The 13,734-nt window shown below is 41.4% G+C and overlaps 1 non-coding gene across 1 annotated transcript; it reads left to right on the top strand.

The window, feature by feature from the left end:
• The first annotated feature begins 10,720 nt into the window (after positions 1-10,720).
• TRNAR-UCG lies at positions 10,721-10,805 on the top strand. Its single transcript has one exon. It is a non-coding gene; the product is annotated as a tRNA-Arg (tRNA).
• Positions 10,806-13,734: the final 2,929 nt, after the last annotated feature.

The following is a 13,734-nucleotide window of genomic DNA, read 5'->3' as shown; positions in this document are numbered from 1 at the left end:
TTGCCCCTCCTATTCAGAACCAAGATCCACAGTTGGTCCCAGGCCTCCAGGGACAGGGACTACAATTGATGCTTTGTACACATCGGATGTACAGACACAAAAGGGAGAGAGAGAAGTAGTAACTTGGCTCTTTGTTGGCAGCAGGGGCAGAAAAAAAGACAGGCCTGTGTGATGGCAAGCGTACTGGTTGCTGCACATGATTATCTCACTTAATCCTTGTATAGCTTCATATAGTCAAATAGTTGACACTCTTATTCCCATTTTAACACATAAGGACACTGAGGCTTAGGGAATTGAGTGACTTGTTAAAGATCCTGAGGTTCTAACTTCAGGGGCTGAGTGGGCTGGTACCTAGACCAGCCTAGAAGCAGAAGCTGGGGAGCAGAGGCCGCTCAAGGGCAGGGCACTGGGCACCCGCGGTGGAGGTGCAACTGTAGGTCTTGTGTCCCCACAGCTGTCCCCAGCCCCTCTTCCAGGCCAGAGCTGCTGGGAGGCCCAGCTGTGACTTCTCCTTTGCTAGCTGTGTATATAATGAATGTCCTGCTGAGAATGGAAACCTGAGGGGCACCTGGGTGGCTCAGTCGGTTGAGTGTTCACCTTTGGCTCACGGTTTGTGGGTTTGAGCCCCATATCGGTCTCTCTGTTGTCAGTGTAGAGCCCACTTTGGATCCTCTGTCTTCTTTTTCTCTTCCCCTCCCCTGTTTGCACGCTCTCTCTGAAATAAACATTAAACAAACAAAAAAGAATGGAAACCTGAAAGGCTCTTGTTGCCTAAAGCCTTGCTACTCAAGGTGGGGTCCAAAACAGCTGATTCAGCATTGCCTTGCTATATTTGTTAGAAATGCAGCATGCTGGGGCTTCCTGCAGACCTCCTGAATCACAACCAGATCTTTTAACAAGATCTCTATGTAATTGTTATATTCTTTAACGTTTGAGAAACCCCTCTGAACCATTGGTTGCTACACTTAGCTGATCATTGGGAATTTAAAAAAGAATACAGTTGCCTGGGTCCCTACCCCTGGCTGTCACTGATTTAGCTTTTGGGGGCTGTGGCCTAGGCCTCAAGACCCTCAGCTTCCCAGGTGATTCTAGCTTGTAGCCAAAGTTGAGAACTCCTTGCTCTAAAATCTCTACCCAGTGTATAAACCCACAGTAAACATGGGGCTGAGGAATGATCTGAAGACTGTGAAATAATGATGTCAGTGGAAAGTACAGATTTGTTCATCAAATCTCAGGTGATTAGAAGCACTTGAAGTTGGAGAAAAGATTAAGCATAAAATAAAGTGTGTGTGATGAAATTAAAATTACTATGGATGATTACATCTAGCCTTTTCCATTCTGCTCACTGCAGAGGACCTTGCTGGCTCATGATTTTTCCCTCCCCCACCCCAAGATGAGGTTCTATCTCTCGTGTGCTTAAATGATGTGGACTCATGAGAAAAAGGAGGGGAGAAGGGAGATAAAAGATAAAGGCCAGGGTACAGTTTTAAGAAGCTTGGAGGTAGATTTGGAAGAGAGTGATGTTGGTGAGTGTGGATTTTGAGAAAGCTGGGGAGAGAATTAAAGAAAATATGGGAAGAGTGAGAATTTCTTTTTTAAAAAATAATTGTGGTGAAATATACATAAGATAAAATTTACCATATTAACTTTTTTAAAGTTTACTGTTTAGTGGCATTAAGTATATTTGCATTGTGCGGCCTTCTCCACGGTTGCTTCCAGAACTTTTTAATCCTCCCAAACTGAAACTTGACTCATTAAATAACTTTCTTTTCCCCCTCCTCCCCATCCACCTCCTAGTAACCACTATTCTACTTTCTGTCTCCATGAATTTGATTCTTCTAAGTACTTCATGCAAACGGAACCATATAGCATTTGTCCTTCTGTGTCTGGCTTACTTCACTTAGCATATGAATTTCTTTTATAATTATTTTTGAACTTTCAGACTGACTTTTTTAAAGTATGACCTATTTGAGGACTGAACTGTATGTGTCTTTGCATTTTTAGGGTTGCATTCATGTAGTGTTTCTTTTCTTGATGGGAATGGAACTCAGGAGATTATTATCCTAAGAGGTAAGCCAGGCTGAACATAAAAGTAGACCCAGAAAAGGTTGAGATAACCCCACTGATGACAGAGCACATAAACTTTTCAAGGGAAGTCTGTGAAGATGCTTATAATTGCTTCATCTGGTTCCCTAACAAAGGCTTTTTGGTATTTCTGGTTGAGAGTGGGTCACATGCTCTTTACCTGCTCTCATTTTCAAATTCTAAAACTAAAATGCTGTTTTAACAACCATCACCCTCTCCGTTTGGCTATGGAGAAGTTGTTTGGTTTATTTTTTATAGTTAACAAAGGAGTCAATGTGATAAGACTAGATTTTTTTTTTTTTTTAAGAAAAAAAATCTGCTTTGGATCTCATAAGTAAGGCTTAAAACATAGCAGTCATTTCTGAAGTGACCACTTGGGCTTTATCCCACAACTTCTGAAGAATGGAAAGTTAGAGGGCCATGGACATTTTCTTTCAGAGTATTTTGATCAATCTCTGAGACCTTTGGGGAAATATTAAAAATAAACTGTCATGTAGTGGTTATCTGACTTTGGATGGGCTGTTTGATGTTGTTGATTCTTAACCTTTCTATTTTGGAAGTGTGAGTGGTAATACCTATCTAAGAAAATTATGAGAAGAATTGAAGGAGATCATGTCTTCAAAGAAGGCCCTCAATAAATTACAGTTGTCATTTATCTGTGCTGATTCTATACAATGATGATATATCCTTTGCAGTCATCCACACATTTGGTAAAATTTCAAATAGGTATTGTCATATAATACTTCTATTTGGATAGTAGCATGTTGTCTTTGGTTGGATTCACTAGAAGCAGAGCCTGAGATATGGATTTGGTTTCTCTTTAGGAAGAATCTGTAAGGTAATAAGGGAAACAGGATAGGGGAAGCGAAGGGTCCAGTAAAGGATGTGGTTTCAGATAAAGCCTAGCCCTACAGCTTGATATCGAGAGCACAGGTGAGGTGCCTGGAGAGGGGGACCTCTGGAGTATTAATCTTACCACAGGATCATCCCAGGCAGCACTATAGGCTTTCATTCTATAATCAGACCATTTTAGGACCCTCAAACTTTTGCAAAGTTGGTGGAACCATCAAAAATCGCCAGTTGCCGTGACCATTTGTGTCCACTAACTTAAAAATGGCTATGTAATAGATTCTCTTTAACCAAATCTTGGTGATGAATCAAACCAAAATTGCCCCACAATTAAAAACAAAGCATTTGTTCATGGATTTACCACTATTTCTTAAACATCTGTTAAGTGCTCAGTACTGTAGTAGACAGTAAAATCAGGGCCAAGACAATAAAAACTTATCAGTGGGTTTTTTAATTACTTAAAAAATAATTACTTGAAAACAAGATAGCAATAACCATTTTCTCTAGTCTTTTCAATTCAATAAAAAGTAACTAGGCTGCTAAATAAAACCAGATATTTAAATTGTATTTTTGAAAATGGATAATGCTAGGATTTGTTTAAATTTGTTCTTTACATAGCTAGACAAACTTGGAAAGTTGAAACTTTAGCAGCAAAAGTGATACTCTGTTCTTGCTTCAAGCTATTCCTGAGCGGATGTGAAAATCAGGAGGAAATTTGTAGTAGGTGGGACTTTACAAATTGGTAAATTGCAAATATACCCTTTGAAATTAATCTAGAAATAAGTGGTTTCTTAACATAAATACACATAACTCTGACTAAAATCTATTGAACAATAGATACTTTTAGATACAATAATAAAGAGTTCCTGTGGGGAATGCCAAGAACTGAAATTTTTTATTTCAGCTCCTCAAGTTCCTGTGTGTTAAGTGTATTTGGTGAAATCAACTAGACACATGGAAACAAAAGCAGGAAGAAAAATTCATAAACTTCCTCTAACCCCTTATTACCAAGACCATATTTGGGGATAATAATTGGTGTACTCCATAGGGGACAAGCTGGGAAATGTGTGTCTGTCATGGTTCTTTGTTCATAAGCAGCAGAAATGAGCTTCGAATAACTTAAGCAGAGGGAGCGTTTATTGGAAGGATATGTGGAAGTTCTTAGAATAAAACAGAAAGCTTAAGCACCTGGCTTCTAAAGGACAGGAATCATGGGAGAGAACTCCCAGGATCTAGGAAACAAAAATGGATAGTCTTATTAGAACATCTCTGTAAGGATGAACTGACCTCTGGAATTGTTTTAGTCTATGACAAATGTCATAGACTTAGGACCCAATCTCAGGGAGAAAGGTGTCTTATTACCTGGCTAAAGGATGGTTGGGCTCGCTCATTCATTCATTCAATGGATAAATCTATTTATCTCTACTACTATAAGGCCAGGTGTCTGAAATACACAACTTGGCTGACAGCCCCAATGTAATGCATTCAGCGGGGGAAAGGATCATTTCTCCAGTGCAAAATCAAAGTGCTGTATTAGAAGTTGAAGTAGACGTAGAAACATGGGAAAGGTTCCTAGGTGTCCAGTATGGTCAATAAACACTGTAGGATGATTTTCTTTAGGCTCTTGGACACTTCTATGCCTGTGTTTTGTTGTTGTTTTGTTTTGTTGAGAAATATTACCTCCTCTCCTTGACATTTTCTTGCTTTTGGAACAAATTTCCAAATTTTCTAATATCACTCGGCTAGAGAATATCAACTCCCACCACTCTAGAGCCAAGCAGAACCTGGCCATGGGTGCTTACCTGGCACCAGCAGCCCTGTGTGCACGTCTTGGCTTCCTTCTGCATTCAAGGGCCTGATGCGCTTTGATTCAGCTTCCTTTTCTCTGTCAAGATGAATTACAGATTCTGCTTTGCTCAAACCTTTATTTTCTTACCTAATCATTACCTTCACTCCTCACATGCATGTTTATCTCAAGGTTTCATTTGAATGTAAAATCATTATAGTTTTCTTATGTTATATGTTTAATTTTCCATTCTCGTCTCCCTTATGAGAAGGCTGGCAATGAGCACATTGTGTTTCCATGTGTCCCTTAAAGGAGTTTTTCTCCTTTTTACTCTGTTTTATATTGCCACACTTAATATTGGTTCAAATACAGAAGCATTTACATTTGGGAGCAAATACAGGGAAATGACATTACCTAAGCACAGCTCAAAGAGAGCTAAGGAAAAAAAAACATACTTTCTTTTTGTTTTTTCCAACATAAGTCATACTAGTAGTCTTCATTATCAGAGCATTACTCAAATGTCTTCATTGTTTATTTGTGCATTCATTCACTCACTCATTCATTCATTTTTAAAAAAATTTTTAATGTTTATTTTTAAGAGACAGAGAGAAACAGAGCACGAGTGGGGGAAGGACAGAGAAAGAAGGAGACATAGAATCCTAAGTAGGCTCCAGGCTCTGAGCTGTCAACACGGAGCCCAACGTGGGGCTCGAACTCACGCAGAGCAAGATCATGACCTGAGCCCAAGTCTGACGCTCAACCGACTGAGCCACCCAAGCACCCTTCATTCATTCATTTTTATTTATTTCCCAAGCAATTAGTAGCCACCTACACTTGCCACACACTATTCTTTACTTAAATGGAGTTTGTATGAATTTTAAATGAACTTAAGTGAAGATGAAGTTTTCAGTGAGCTTAGCACAAGCTGACCTGAGGGGACCAGAAAGGAATTCATGATGCAGTTTCTATGAGATTCTCAATCTTGAGCCTGCATCACTGATATAGTATAAAATTCCAATTCCTGAAGCAAAACTTAAAGTGGCCCCTCGTTCCTGCCACAGAAACAGCCTCTCATTCCTTGAAGCTTTGTCACCTCCTGGTTGCCTGGACAAAGCAGAAGCTTTGTGGGCAGAAGCTTCAAGTGCTCTTTTTTTTTTTTAATTTTTTTTTCAACGTTTATTTATTTTTTTTTGGGACAGAGAGAGACAGAGCATGAACGGGGGAGGGGCAGAGAGAGAGGGAGACACAGAATCCGAAACAGGCTCCAGGCTCTGAGCCATCAGCCCAGAGCCTGACGCGGGGCTCGAACTCCCGGACCGCGAGATCGTGACCTGGCTGAAGTCGGACGCTTAACCGACTGCGCCACCCAGGCGCCCCCCAAGTGCTCTTTAAGGACTCAGAACTCCCAGACTGAGGGTCATGCTGATGGGGCTGTTGTTTGACAGAAGCACTGGTACCGACCCTACAACTGGCTTTTTATCTCCCCTATTTGAATTTTAATTCTGTTGGTTGGTTTAATAATCTTTTTCACAATACCTTTTTTCCCCTTCTGGCACAGAATCAAATGTAGGCTCTGGCATTGCCTTTGGCTGTCATATCTCTTTGGCCTCCTTTAATCTGGAACATTTTCATAGTCTTTGTCTTTTATAGCATTGGCATTTTTGAAGAATAAAATCCTCACCACCACCTCTCTCCTCTTTTACTCCTGCCCCCACATTTTAAAAATAGGATATTCCTGGGGCACCTGGGTGGCTCAGTCAGTTAAGCCTCTGACTCTTGATTTCGACTCAGGTCATGATCTCACAGTTTGTGAGTTTGCGCCCCACAGTGGGCTCTACACTGACAGTGTGGAGCCTGCTTGAGATTCTCTGTGTCTCCCTCTCTGCCCCTTCCAACTTATGTTCGTGTACTCTCTCTCTCAAAATAAATAGAGATAGATAGATAGATAGATAGATAAAAAGAAAACTTAAAAATAGAATATTCCTCATTTTGGGTTTCCCCGATGTTTCCTTATGATTAGATTGAAGTCGTGCACTCCAGGCCAGAGTACTGCATAGTTGGTATTATGTCCTTCAGGATACAGTGTCTGTTCTCACCAGTAATGTTAATTTCGATGACTTGGTCAAGGTGTTGTCCAAATTCTCCATTATAAAATAACTGCTCCCCCCCCCCTTTATAGTTAATGAGCAGTCCCCAGGGAGGCACTTTAAGATGATACAAATATCCTGGTCCTCATCAGAATTCCCTCCCAGATGAGCATCCATGGATGACTCCTGTCTGATCCAATCTTTATTATCATGGTTGCAAAATGTTCCTACATCTCCAGTACTTCTTCATTCACTGTAGCCCAAGACCCCTCTCCCGCTTATTTATTATTTGCTATGTATTTGTTATTAGTGTGGACTGATGAATTCTCAGTTTTTCAATGGTTTATAATTCATTGCTGTACTCATTTCTATTGGTGCTCACATTTGTATGTCCTTACTTATGTCAAATACTAGGCAAATGTAGTTTTATGCAGTTTACCCACATGCAGTCAGATTACAGCCCCTCAGCCCCTACTATGTAGAAATTTTGAGCCACCACTGTGTGTATGTGACATACATCCACATACTTAGATATGCATAGATTATAGCACACACGCACAAAAACTGATAGCAAGGGAATGAGACTGAGGGCTACAGAAGTTTGAGGTTGGAGACCTCAAATATTTGGTAATATTTGAGGGTTTTTTTTTAATTGGGTACATGTAATAATTTTTAATCGTCAGTTTTTTTTAAAAGGTTATTTTTGTTTGTTTGTCTGAATCATTATTGGCAAAGCCAGATTAATTTGGTTCTGCTACTGTGGAGCACATTTTGTTTGCCTAATCGTTAAACTTCTAAGCTCCATTTGAAAGCTTTCCAGGCATCTTCATGATCTAAGTGGCATTGCTTGGCGATTGCTTGGTGACTTTAGCTTGAGTTTGTTTTTGAAGGCAGGTTTTAGATACCAGCAACTAGCAAATTCTGACCCCTGACCCTCAGTTTTCAGACTCAGAGTGTGCTTTCCAGTGCCAATATTAACACAGTGTCATTGTCATCACAAAGCAGTACTCTTTCTGCCCTAAACTTTATTCCAGAGAGTTTTGCAAGCTGGTAAATGGAAGACTGTGTGTGAGGTTGTCGGATCAAGAGCTCATTTCAGCTATTTTCTTAATCATTTGGCTGCATGTGTGCTAGGTGAGCAACAGTGGCTGATTTGGCTCATGATAGTGCTTTGGGTTCTAAATAATTACCAGGGTGCCTGCCATTGAGTCGCCCTCCCATTCACATTTTGGACAAGTTTTCAAAAATCTCTATAAAACCGCACACAGTACATCCTTAAGTTTCTCCTTCACTTAAAATAAACCTGTACGTTTAAAATACTCGATCTCACTCTGGTAGGAAGTCTCTGAACCCTGCAAAATTGTAGATGCTGGGGCTCAGCGTGGAGCACTTTGTTAACACATGGCCCGGAGAGAAGCTCTCTTGGCCCGCTCACAAGCAGCCTTGTGTCATTATTCCTCCATTAAGCTTGCATATGCAGACCACACTGAGCTCAGCCATAGTCATCCTTCTTTGAAAAAAAGTAATAATAAAGTGGCCTTATTATAAACATGGGCAAGTTGGATTTTTTTGAGGGGCTTTTGCATTTTGGAGCCTTGTGGTTTTCTTCATCTGTCTGATAATCATTAACATGCACAACAGTTAACCTTCCAGCAATGTGAAACTTTATATCTGAGCTTTGCCGCATCTGTCTTGCAATGCAGACTGAGGTTTGCTGAGGCTGTTTTTATAATCACTGGTGGTAAAATCAGGAAGATGCAAAATGGGCGTGTACTGAAGCGCAGTTCATCCCACATTCTAGACCTTAAATTAGAGTGATGAGCACAAACACTGCAAACAGAGTTTTTTTTTTTCCCAACTAAATTGAAATTATATTTTAAATTACCTACAATTACCAGAAACCATCTCAAAGCTAGAAATTAACTTCTTAGGCACTGGTCCCAGCAGATCAGCTGTTAAATGGACCATCTTGTGTAGCTGACCTCCCACCCCGGTTTCACCCTCACACAGCCTCGCACGGACCAGGCAAGGTGGAGCCCCAGGGCGGAGCCCGATTTCTATGGTCACGTGACAGGCGTTGGCTGGCGGGGTGGCACAGCCATATTTTTACAACTTCCCAAATTACAGTTTCATGCAGGTTCGTGACATTTTGCTGAAAAACTGTGCTTGTTTTGTTTTTAAGAACAAGGGATCATTTTATTTTAGAGTTTAATTGAACTATTTTTATGCAGCAGGTTTTGTCATCTGGAATTTAGGGCCCCAAATTGGGTCTACGAGCCAGAGACTATTCCCGGCTGGTCACTGTATGTTCTTGGTTGTGGCTCTCACCTTCTGGTCTTCAGAATCGCCAGAGCTGTAAGGGATGAGAAGTGGTGAAAGTGCCAGGTGCCCCCAACACCAGGCACTTGCTTACTCACAGTTAGGTTCTTCCCCATCCTTCTCCCTAGTCTTTTTTGCCACCTCCCTTTCAGAGAGACTGGGGGCCCTTTGGGTCAGCCTTGCTTTTCACTGCCTGGCTGGTACACAGCTCTGCACATGGTTGACTTGAATTCAACACAGTGGAGTGCTTTGAAATGTTGAAATTTGTGCTTTAGTATATTTGGGAATGGATTAACTAGTTTGAACTTTATGGCCGCTTATTTTCCAGGAACTCAAAATGAGCCTCCCTCCCTTGAATCCAGTCTCTTGTCTTGAATCCACCCCCCTAACTGTCCCCAAAGTGATTTTTGTGAAATCCAAAGCAACCACAATTTCTTTCTTAAAAACCCTTCAAACATTTCTGCATCGCCAACAGCCATGCTGATTCAATCTCTGCCAACTTCTCTGCTTCGCACTCCATACTTTTGCAGCACGAAATTACTTCTACTTCTCCCAGTGCACCACTCTTGTATTCATATAAAACACCTTGCTTCATGCTGTGGATTCTTTCTGGCTTGCTCTCCCTATCGCCTCTCCACTTGGCTAAGTCACAAATGATGTCCAAGACTGTTTAGACCATGCTTGGAATGAATGTTTGTGTCCTCTCAAAATTCAAATGTTAAAATCCTAACCCCCAAGGGGATGGTATTAGGAAGTACCTAAATTAGGGAGGGATCCCCTTTGGGAGGGATCCCTTTTGGGAGGTGATCAGGTCATGAAGGAGGAGCCTTCATGAATGGGATTAGTGCCCTTATAAAAGAGGCCCCAGAGAGATCCCTTGTCCCTTTTGCCATGTGGGGCACAGTGAGAAGACAGCCATCCATGAAGAAGTGGACTCTTACCAGACACCAAATCGACTCTTACCAAACACCAAATCTGCTAGCACCACGATCTTGGACTTCTCAGTCTCCAGACTGAGAGAAATAAATTTCTGTTGTTTATAAGCCCCCGGTTTGTGGTATTTTGTTGTAGCAGCCCAAAGTGACTAAGACAGACCACATTCTCTGGAAAACCTCTCTAGAAACCCATACTCTATGGTAGATACTCCTTTTTAATTTATTCTTTTAATGAACATTTGACTGCCTGTTATGTACTCAATGATATTAATTAATGGGGTTCATTTGGCTCCCATGAATCTCTCCACCCATCTCTAGGTGTAGGGGAAGAGAAGAGGGTGTTCAGGGAGTGAGAGGTTGGTTTCCTAGTGTCCAGGAGGGGGTGCTCACATGGGTGACCTTTAGGGCCTGTTTAGGAGGATCTTTTTGAGAGCTGGAGAAGGGTGAAGTAGAACAAACGACCACAGCCATTTCTCTCAACCACGAACTCTGTAAACTTGAAATACACAACTAAGGCCTAGAGTAAAAAATGGTTTTGTACGCTCTTTTGGACTTCATGTGTGTATTAGACTAACAGTAAGTTTGGTTACAATGCATGATACCACCCTACCATTAACAATGGGATACTCGTGTTACATTAAAATAAGTATTATCGGGGCGCCTGGGTGGCTCAGTCGGTTGAGCGTCTGACTTCGGCTCAGGTCGCGATCTCGCGGTCCGTGAGTTCGAGCCCCGCGTCGGGCTCTGTGCTGACTGCTCAGAGCCTGGAGCCTGTTTCGGATTCTGTGTCTCCCTCTCTCTCTGACCCTCCCCCGTTCATGCTCTGTCTCTCTCTGTCTCAAAAATAAATAAACGTTAAAAAAAATAATAAAAAAAAAATTAAAAAAATAAGTATTATCATTAGGAGATAAACTATAAAGAGAACTCATTTTGATTATCAGTGCCCTATGAGTCATTTTAGTGATTTGATTAAGCAATGGTCTTTAACCCAACTTCTGGGAGATTTCTAAAAGATATATGGATAGGTGTAGAATTAAAAGGCAAAAAATGGGGGCACCTTGGTAGCTCAGTTGGTTAGGCACCTGACTCCTGATTTCAGTTCAGGTCATGATCTCATGGTTCATGGGATTGAGCCCCATTGTTGGGCTCTGCACTGACAGGGTGGAGCCTACGTGGGATTTTCTGTCTCCTTCTCTCTCTGCCCTTCCTTCATTCACGTGCATGTGCGCTCTCTCTCTCTCTCTCAAAATAAATAAATAAACATTAAAGAAGAAGAAGAAGAAGAAGAAGAAGAAGAAGAAGAAGAAGAAGAAACAGAAGGCAGTGGACAGAAGAAGTGGGGCCAGTGACATCTGTCCTTTATATCAGGAAAGCAAAGATTTGTCAGAAACCCCTGGAGAATTCTGCTTATCCCTCATTGGAACTCAAACTGTTTGACATAGCCAGCCCTAGCTGCAGCAGAGCAGGAAGGCAAATATTAGACTTTTCTAGCCTTTATAATGGAGGATGCCAAAGGAGGTGGGTTTTGAGAATGGGAGTTAGGCCAGCTGACCAATGGCGTCTGCCCACATGTATGTCCTCTGATTCTCTTAGAAGTCATCAGCTTTCACTACCACTCATCGATGTTGTGCTCTTTGGGACTCTTTTAAGGCAGAACCTGGCAAAAATATGAAGTTTTGCATCATTTATAAATTTCTCCAAGTATCACAGCAGTGGGCCTGTGTTGTCTCTGACAGGCTGTCTGTGCCTGGGGAAGAAGTATTTGCCTATGGTGTCAGAGAAAGCTTTTGAATCCAGTTGTTTGGATAGATTTGAAAAAAAGTGCAAACAAAAATGTCTATCCTTGGTTTAACTTTTCACTCTTGTTTATTCATGGGTGCTTCTAAGAGCTTTTGCAAGTAAACCTTCCAAATCTTAAACTAAGTGTGGTAGGCAAACTATCTCAGAGTTTACAATTTACACCATGGATCAAGAAGAATAACAATCCATTAATTCTGATGAGGTAACCTCATTAAAGGGGGCATGTGGAATAAACAAGGGGGGGGGGGATTCTAGCAAGTTTGAAAACTGGAAGGCACACTGTCTTCTCTCTGTGCCGGTATATCCACAAACACCTCTCTAGTTCAGGGACACATGGCAGGATAGACTATGATACAGTTGGCCTGAAGGCACTGCAGAGTAGTGACTAAGATGTGAGCTCTGGAGCCAGACTGTCTATCCTCACGTCCTACTTCTGCAGCTTACTAGCTGTGTGACCTAGGACAAGTTACTTAGGCTCTCTGTGCCTCCAAATGGGGCAATAATGGTAACTCAGCTAATATACATAAATATATGTAAAGCACCTCCCCCACAGTATACACAATAATTGAGAACTATTAGCTCTTATTATTATATAGTGATATTATATATAATGATAATGCTCACCAGGGCAAGCAGACTCCTTACTGCTCCATCTTTCCCTTCCTGTTGGGGCCCATCTCTTTTGGACATTTCCTTGTTACAGAGGAAGCATTCATAACTACTTGCTGATGTTTAGGGGCTTCAGAGGTAGCGGAACTCAATCACTCTGTGCACACTGTGGCATGCGATATGTACTATTATCACGCTTTCACAGAAAGAAAAGGGAATTGAGCAGAGAGGTAAAGGAACTTTTCCAAGCCACACAGTTCATAAACTTGTTGGAGTTAGAATTAGAACTCAGGTATTTGGGACTCTTTAAGTCCTGTCCTTATTCCCATTGCGGCATTATTGAACTGAGTACAAGGCTCAAGTTAGCTTTTTATGTGCGTGTCTTTCTCTCTGCATATAATTTTCTCATGCTCTGAGAGAAAGATTTGAGTCATGGACATCTTTTAGGACATCTGCACAACTCGCAATTAACCCTCTTTTTCTGAAAACTGTACCAGTGTCCTGATAAAGGAGGGCCCCAAAGGCTCTATAAAGGTAATGCTGATAAAGTGTAGTTAGCACCCGATAAACTTTAGCTGCTAGTGTACTGTTACATGAACCCACCTTCTCTGGCCAAGGTTGAATGGGCCAGTTGGATTCTCTCAAAAATTTGAAAATCAGATTCTGAGATAGCCCGGGGAGACCCAGCATGTTATTGAAATGGAGCTGATGGAAGTTCAAGAGCAGTGAAATATCCATCTGCCCACAAGGGTTGGCAAAGGCATGGAGTGTTGCCCTGCAGAGAGAACAGAGGAGATAAAAAAGGCTAAGTGGAGGGAGAAGTATGAGGTAGAGGCAAGTACTGACTGGGAAACATGGGGCTTCTTCAGTCATGTGTCTAGTCCCTTTCACAATCCCTGCCTTCCGTGTTTGTGAGCAACCCTGTATCCTAATACTAATGTGCCCACATCTTGTTTTGTTTGTGTATTAAGCTAGCTTAAATTGTTCTTTTGTCACTAGCGACTAAAACAACCTCAGTGAAGACAGTTTGATTGGGATGGACATTGTAGTTATTGACTGAAATAATCGTTTTAGATTATCTGGGTACTTTATTTAGTCCCATAGGTTAGGAATTCGCCTATTCAATGCCATAAATGTAATTCAGGTACCCTAACACAAACTTGAGAAACTTCACACTTTTCCTGGCCAATTGCTAAATCTCCTCAAAGTTAAGAATATACAACATTGTTTCTCACCACAAAATGTTGTGTGTGTATGAGTGTGG

The sequence above is a fragment of the Prionailurus bengalensis genome, chromosome B3 (genome assembly GCF_016509475.1).
Source record: "Prionailurus bengalensis isolate Pbe53 chromosome B3, Fcat_Pben_1.1_paternal_pri, whole genome shotgun sequence".
NCBI lineage: Eukaryota > Metazoa > Chordata > Mammalia > Carnivora > Felidae > Prionailurus > Prionailurus bengalensis.
Note: the sequence above shows the minus strand (reverse complement) of the source record. Positions and strands in the feature narration are given on the sequence as shown.